Raw genomic sequence first — 8442 nt, 5'->3', positions numbered from 1 at the left:
TTTTAACCGGGTTTAGAGAAAATCGAAATTATCAATGCCTATTTTAGCGCAAGATTTTTAACCCATTTTAGCGAATAGTGTAATTATCGATGCCCATTTTAGTGAAATAAATTAATTCGTAATAGTTTAAAAAAAAACAACAATAGATTCAAGACAGCACAATATAAAAAATGTCATGTCCATCAAAATACAGCACTAACCATTTTTGCTAACAGCCTAAAAGGTTAACTCAAATTTAATAAGTCCGATCTAGCCTTGAATTTATATCATAGACGGAACGTACAAAAAGGGCTCTTGTTATACCCACTGTACAATACTGTTCATTAAATTGCAACAGAAACTATTCCTTTTCTTTATCTCGTCTAGATTAAGGTGCACATTCATCTATACTTCTTATTTTGAAATATGTTTTTGTTTGCAATTTGTTTATAGTATCCAGAACAAAAGGTTCTCAAGAGCCTGAATCGCTCACCTGTAATTTTTTGCTGAAATCTTTCATCAATGATTATTTTTGCTTTTTAATATATATTAATGAGTGGCTTACAAATTCCATTGAGATGTTCTTTGTATCTGTCATATTTTCTTCAAAAGCAAAGAAATACATTTTTCCCCTATGTTCCATTTTAGCCATAGTGGCTATGTTTCTTGACGTACAAGAAAATAAAATACAAAATGTATACCAGATACTCTGAAACTCATTTGGCCCAAGTTTGGCTGAAATTGATTCAGCAGTTTCAAAGGAGAAGATTTTTTGAAGTAAACAAACTAGATGAACAAATTGTGAAAAATTGTCATTAAAGGGCAATAACTCCTTAAGGACACATTTGACAATTTTGGTAATATTAACTTATTTGTAGATCTTACTTTGCTGAACATTTTTGCTGTTCACAGTTTATCTTTATCATTAATAATATTCAAGATAATGACCAAAAACTCCAAAATTCCTTAAAAATACCAATTTAGTGGCAGCAAGTTGAAGCCAACCCAACAATGGACTGTTAGATTCGTCTGAAAATTTCATGGCTAATAGAACTTGGCCTCATGAACATTTTAACCTCTCATCAGATTTGCTCTAATTTCTTAAGTGTTTGAGATATATTAGCCAAAAACTGCATTCTACCCCTATGTTCTAATTTTAGCCATGGCGGCAATTTTTTTTGAAGAAACAGAAAATAAAACACATTCTTTATTCTAGATACCCTAAAGATCATTCAGCTTTGGAATGGTTTGGTTGGAATTGGTTCAGTAGTTTTAGAGGAGAAGATTTTTTAAAGTTGGGAAACATGATAAACAAATTGTGTAAAATTGTCCTCAAAGGGTAATAGTCCTTAAGGGGTCAATTGACAATTTTGGTCATATTAACTTATTTGTAGATCTTACTTTGCTGAACATATTTGCTGTTTACAATTTATCTTTATCATTAATACTATTCAAATAATAACTAAAAACTGCAAAATTTCCTTAAAATTACCAATTTAGTGGCAGTAACCCAACAATGGGTTATTAGATTCTTCTGAAAATTTAGGGGCTGATACAACTTAACCTAATGAACACTTTTACTCCGTCAGATTTGTTCTAACTCCTTTAATATTTTAGATATAAGCCAAAAACTGCATTTTACCCCTATGTTCTATTTTTAGCCATGGTGGCAATGTTTTTTGACGAAACAGAAAATAAAACACAAACTATATTCTAGATACCCTAAGGATCATTCAGCTTAAGTTTAGTTGGAATTGGTTCAGTGATTTCAGAGGAGAAGATTTTTTAAAGTTAGAAAACAAGATAAACAAATTGTGTAAAATTGTCCTTAAAGGGCAATAACTCTTTAAGGGGTAAATTAACAATTTTGGTCATATAAACTTATTTGTAGATCTTACTTTGATGGACACATTTGCTGTTTACAGTTCAACTTTATTATTAATACTATTCAAGATATTAACCAAAAACTGCAAAATTTCCTTAAAATTACCAATTTAGTGGTAGCAACCCAACAATGGGTTATTAGATTCATCTGAAAATTTCAGGGGTGATAAAACTTTACATGGCGGCCATATTTTTTGACGAAACAGAAAATAAAACACAAACTATATTCTAGATACCCTAAGGATCATTCAGCTTAAGTTTGGTTGGAATTGGTTTAGTAGTTTCAGAGGAGAAGATGTTTGAAATAGTTTACACCAGACGGACGACGACGACGGACGACGACGTACGCCAAGTGATGGCTAAAGCTCACAGTTCTTTTGTATATTGGGCATGGGATGACTCTGGACCATTATTTGTTAGCTTTGAATAACATGGAACTTTTGCCCAATGCTTAGGTGGAAACATACAATATTCCGTATTCGGTCAAATAATGTGCAAATTCGACACATCTCTTATATCCTGGCACAACCGACATGAACACGTATACCAAATAATAAGATACATCTTGATCCTATGAATGCTATGCCGAATAAAGTGTAAATACAAACAACTTGAACATTAAGTCAGCATAAATTACAATGCATAGTTAAAGTATGGTGAGTATTATTCAACCAGGTAAGTTTGCGATAAAATGGACTATCGAAATAAAGGTAAACGAATCAATCCTGCGCTAAAAGTCACTTAGTAGTTCACAATTTTTCGGCTTATAAAAGAGGGTTCAAAATATTGAACTGTCAATGTCCACAATGGTCAAAATTTAAAAAAAAGGTATGCCCTCTATGCCCCCTCACCCCTTTCAAACCCTAAATCAGCCTTTTATTTGTCCCAAATACTTAATAATTAGCATATTCAATCTATAAACAGTTTTATTAAGAAACAAAACAGTATAATAATGTTAACAGATAAGCAGTAGGATGACATGAGGTCATCTCATATAATAAAATTGTCTAGCTTTATCGTGTTTACCAACCACACCACTTTGAACAAGCTTTCTGCACAATTTGATATTTTGTGTCCATGATAAATCTACCAACAAATCATCGAAGTGGTTAGCGGGCTTCCCGGCCGTTGTGAAAAGCAGTACTTCAAACTCCAAAAAAGTAAAGAAACAAAAACAAGTTACACAAAACTAAAATCGCCGCCTTCCTGTTGATGACCTTTTTGACAACAACAATATGCAAAGCTCACCAAACGCCTTAGATCACCGATCCAGCCGTAAAAGGGCTAAATAGCCAGTCAATGTCGTAAAACAAAATCAACTGAACAGGAACAATAACCTAATAAATATTACCATTATGATATCATAACAGAGAAAGAAACTTTTTTTGTTGTTTTGATGGAAATAATACAAATCAAATGTTTCTCTATATAAAAAAAAGAATAAAATATTTCTGCTATATGCTAGTCTATATAGTTTCAAACACTATTATATACTATTCCACCGGTTAATAGGTTAATAATAATTTTTCTTGAATTTTGTCATACTTATATGACTTTGTTGTCTATTCGAACTGTTTAGACATTTGCATATGGAAACGTAAAACTAAAAAAATATCGAAAACGGTATGATCTGTATGTTTCTGTCGTAATAACAAAGTAATATCTAACTTACCAGGAGCAGTAAGAAAGAAAAAGAAAATCTATCTGACTTATTTAAAAAACTGCAACATAAAAAATTAATGCTATGGCTCGGTCGTCCTCTTTATAATCTCTAATTATGTTTTGTGTACGGTACTATATCTTAGTTAGCGTTTATTATACGAATGCGAATTTTTACACAAGGATTACAGTCTGTGATTACAGTAAATAGAATATTAACAAATACCACACGGGCAAATAGAACTGTGTATAAAAATAAGAAGATGTAGTAAAACTGCTAATGAGACAATTCACTAGCAGAGACCAAATGACGTAGACGTATGTCACTGTACGGCCAACAACAATGAGCAATACTCACAAAGCAAGTTGTTTTATTTGGTATGATAAAACACTTAATATTAACTTCTGTGGAGTTCACATCATGAAAGTGCAAAACAAAAACACCACATTTAATATATATGTAAGAAGATATGTGGTAACGTCAATGAGACAATTATCCAACGATATCTAAAGTTTCACACACTTATCAGGTATAAATCGCTTCGAGTTGAGAAAATTTTAACGGAGACTGCCACATATAAGCTTAATTGTTGAATGGCTAAACACGGTAAAATCTAACCACCAATTACCATTGACGATGTTTCTAAAATGTCAGATTGCGCATTTACATATGGGGCTTTCTCCATCAATTTAATAACAAAATGGGATACAGAAAATAAACAATAAAATCACTTTACTGTATAATGAAAATAACACTTAACAATTCACATTTAAACCATCTGTTTAATAGCTAGCAAAAAAAAAAACAAGTGCAGAGCATATAATACATCAAAGATATGTGTCAACTATAAAGGGAAAAAAATGTATTAGATAATTTTGAACAGAAAGGAAAGGGAATTGATTCATTAATTGCTGTTTGTATAACCTCAAGTTTCAAAATGTTCCTGTATGTTCTTGCTGTCTGTCATATTTGTTTTTCCATTATTGTTTTGTACATAATCCTGTTATAGCTTGAAAGAGCCGAATTTGTCATCGGGTTCGAACACTCGTTTATCGCGAAAAGTTTGAGGTGACCTTCGAATACTCATTTGCTGTAGACTGTTACTGTGAATAAAAATTTTGGGCGAAGAAATAATTTTTTGACATGAGCAAATGATGCATTAACGTAGGTTTGGAATCACGTATAATTTAGACAAGAATTTAGAATTACAATTTACAAGAAGAATCAAGATATTTCTATTTTTAAAGGGTAAGAAAAAAGAAAAATCTAAATTATTATTTTCTTGTTTTGCTCAAACAAATTATGGTTCCTTGGTTTCAATGACTGGGTTCAGGGTTTCTCATATAGGGTTATAGGCTCCTGAAGTAGGTACAATGGTTCAAAATACACGAGCACCGTATCCAAAGGAATTGTAGAGTTCTTGAAACTACTTCATTGTTTAAATTCGTATTGATGTAAAGACTACTAGTATCAGAATTTGTGGAAGTATGAAAAAGTTTTTACATGGTAGGTTAATAAAAGTATATACGTCTTTATTATCATTTTGCCTTAACGATATAGAAATAAATGTGTCATATTGTTTATTCTAATACATACTGTATTATTAATCAACTGTAACTTATTACGTTAGGTAATAGTATATCAGCACACATGGCCTTGTAAGGTGATTTTGAGTAATCTATTTTTAAAACTATTACTGTCAGCCCTTGAAACTTGAGAATGAAAAAAAAAGTTCACATGTACATGAGAAATGTTTAAGTGTCACAGTAAGCAGTAGATATTTTTAAATAGGAACTATACAAAAAGGATAAGCATAACCCCTGCGCAAGGATGACACGCACATTTTGTGAAGCGTTCTATATTTTTAAGAGAAAGAAAAAAGATAGAAATAACAAAATCAAAGGGTTACACAAATTTACAAATTGGTCAAATAAACAGTATTTTGTAGAAACGTTTCACTAAAGCATAAAAGGTTGCTTGACATTAAACCATTCTTATTTCACACATGTAGGTACATGTCCACCAAGATAGCATCGGAGGTACTTCCCATCCAAAACCTTTGTTTCTATCAATACGTATATGTCCTGAGACGTTAGGTTCACCTGGGAGCCACTTGAAGAAGGTCATAGGTGTACCATCGAAGAATGTCCATTTATTGTTTACATCAATTGTATTCGTTCCTTGTATACAAATACCAGTAGGATAGATCTTGTCAATATTTGCTGTAAAACATGAATTTCTGTTAAGGTAAATTTGTTCTAATTCATTGCTCATACCAAAAAGTAAAATAACAAAAATACCGAACTCCAAAGAAAATTCAAAACGGAAAGTCCCTTATCAAATAGCAAAATTAAAAGCTAAAAGACATCAAACGAATAAAAAACAACTGTCATATTCCTGACTTGGTACAGGCATTTCCTTTTACAGGAAATGGTGAAATAAACCTGGTTTTATAGCTAGCTTAACCTCTCACATGTATGACAGTCGCATAAAATTCCATTATATTGACAACAATGTGTCAACAAACAAACAGACATAAAATAGGTAAAAATGTCAAAAATAGGGGCACAACCGTCAACATTGTGTTATAATCTTATCAAATGGACATCGCAACCCATGGAAATGATTGGTGTTATCGATCATTTTTAAGTAATTACAATATATGTGATTGAGATCAACTACTTCCTGACTGTAGTTTGTAGCGATGTTAAAACGTTATCCCGCACAATAAAACAAATCATAGCTTACATTCATGACATTTATATTCAACAGTATAGAAATAGGAAGATGTGGTATGTTTGCCAATGAGACAACTCTCAATCAGAGACCAAATGACATAGACGTTAACAGCTATACTTATTTAATTAACGTTGTATTTCGGGGAACTCATATTTGTAGTTTGGCATTTTTTGCGAAAAGCGTATAGGATAATTCTACTTTGATACACACTTCAATTCGTGGTAGATGCATATTCACGACATCAATGGAAATAGATAAGTATCAATACCGTAAATCAATAGTAAGAATGAATGTGCATTCGCCAAGTTATCTAGCTTTTATATCAAAAGTTTTGATAGTGTTAAAGAACGTCTCTGAGTAAGTGACAACGAACAATATTCTGTTTTATCTTATTTGCGATAAAAGCAAGTTTAACAAGAACTACAATTTGTTGAAAACTATTTTCTCCATTTTTTTTTTTTTTCAAATTCAAGTTGGATTACTTTGCTTTATTTATTGACAAAATGTACTGAAGAATGGTATCCGGTTTATTAAAAAGATATTATCATGTCTTACGCTACTACAAATGATTAATATTGAATATCCGTAAGTTTGTGAAAAAGCTTTTAAATTTCAATTGTTCGAAATTCCGTCCACTTAATTTTGTTTAAACATTATACGTGTTTGGTGTGTGAATTCTCGTTTTAATGATATCACGATGATGTTGTAAACATTATATGCAAACATATGTTAAAATGCCGAATTGTTTCAGCTACACATGTTTTCATAAAATGCGTCATTAGTAATATTTGTGAAATCATAAACATACGTGAATTTATCAACGTCTGATTTTTTATTGCATAATTTGGCAAAATGCATGTCAATTCTCTGAAAATTTAACAGTGGCGCCACCCATCGCCGACAAGTTTGCTGACATATTCTAAATATACCATATTCTTTACTATTCATAGAGAGGTGGCGCTACACATGAAATCATAAGGTCGAAAGAGATGACAGATTTCTAGAAAAATGAACTAAAATGAAATCTATTTCTACTTCAAAATGATATATATGTAGTATATGATACAGGTATACTTTTTCTTGTAGTACAGTGTCAAACGATACATTTAGTAAAACATACACAGAAGATTTACTGAAACAATTCAAGTTTGAAAAATACATCTTTACAAGGTCGTGTATATGAGAAACTGGCTCTATTTATGTAATGATCTACCTCAAAAGGTTGAATTAATTGAATCTACGAAAGTAAAAATATTACATTTGGCGCTTCGATTTTTAGATTTAGTTTAACCAGTTCTGAACCCATACACAAATTCTAGATAATCTGAAATATTGCACAATTACGTATGCTTTGCTTTTAAAAACAGACAATAGTTTTCTGCTGACGAGCACATGTTATTGAAAATCAAAACCCACCAAAATAATTCTTGTAACAAGAAGAAAGAGTTGCATAATTATTCAGTCGAAGCAATAGCAGTATCTTTAAATGATTCTTTAGGATTTTGACTTTTTTGACGTATTGTTGAATTTCCATTGCTATGTTTTTGTGTAGCCTTTATATAGGTTATTGATTTTTTTTTTCTATAATTGAGATAAAACACAATTGTTTAGATTAATTTAATAACAGTAAACTCTCTCAATGCGTTAAGAAGAAGGTATCTACACAAATGACAACTACAATGAGGTCAACGGCCGAGTAAAATATCTAATATTCAAAGGTTGTAATTAAAATCCAATTCGTATAGAAAAGCTAACTAAATAATACCAATATCGGATAACTGGCCTTATTCTGTTGAAATATAGTGTTCCATCTCTTAATTTTTACACAATAAAAACCCTGTACACACTGAAGGTAAACGTAAGTACAAGGACTCAACCATTATTTCTATTTATTTTCATTTAAAAAGTTATTTAGAAAATCAAATCAGAAAAGAAATCTGCAACTGGATTTTCTCGATGTTCTTTCATAATTCAACATGCACCTTTGATTGGGGTCTGTTATATATTGCCCACATAGAGAACGAAGAACTTTATCTCTCATCACACTGAAGGAAATCATATGAATAAATGACAATACAAAAACTGGAAACAAAATTTCATTGATTCCATGCGTTCGACGCGGCTTTTTTATATACGTTCATCAGGAACGCTCAAAGCCGAGTATTTTTTTAGCAAAGCAA

The 8442-nt window shown here is 31.4% G+C and overlaps 1 non-coding gene across 1 annotated transcript; it reads left to right on the top strand.

The window, feature by feature from the left end:
* The first annotated feature begins 5284 nt into the window (after nucleotides 1-5284).
* LOC127723961 (U6 spliceosomal RNA) lies at nucleotides 5285-5389 on the top strand. Its single transcript, XR_007992281.1, has one exon. It is a non-coding gene; the product is annotated as a U6 spliceosomal RNA (small nuclear RNA).
* Nucleotides 5390-8442: the final 3053 nt, after the last annotated feature.

Source organism: Mytilus californianus, unplaced genomic scaffold, assembly GCF_021869535.1.
Source record: "Mytilus californianus isolate M0D057914Y unplaced genomic scaffold, xbMytCali1.0.p SCAF_13, whole genome shotgun sequence".
Taxonomy (NCBI): Eukaryota; Metazoa; Mollusca; class Bivalvia; order Mytilida; family Mytilidae; genus Mytilus; species Mytilus californianus.
The sequence above is the reverse complement of the archived record's forward strand: the minus strand, read 5'-3'. Positions and strand labels throughout refer to the sequence as shown.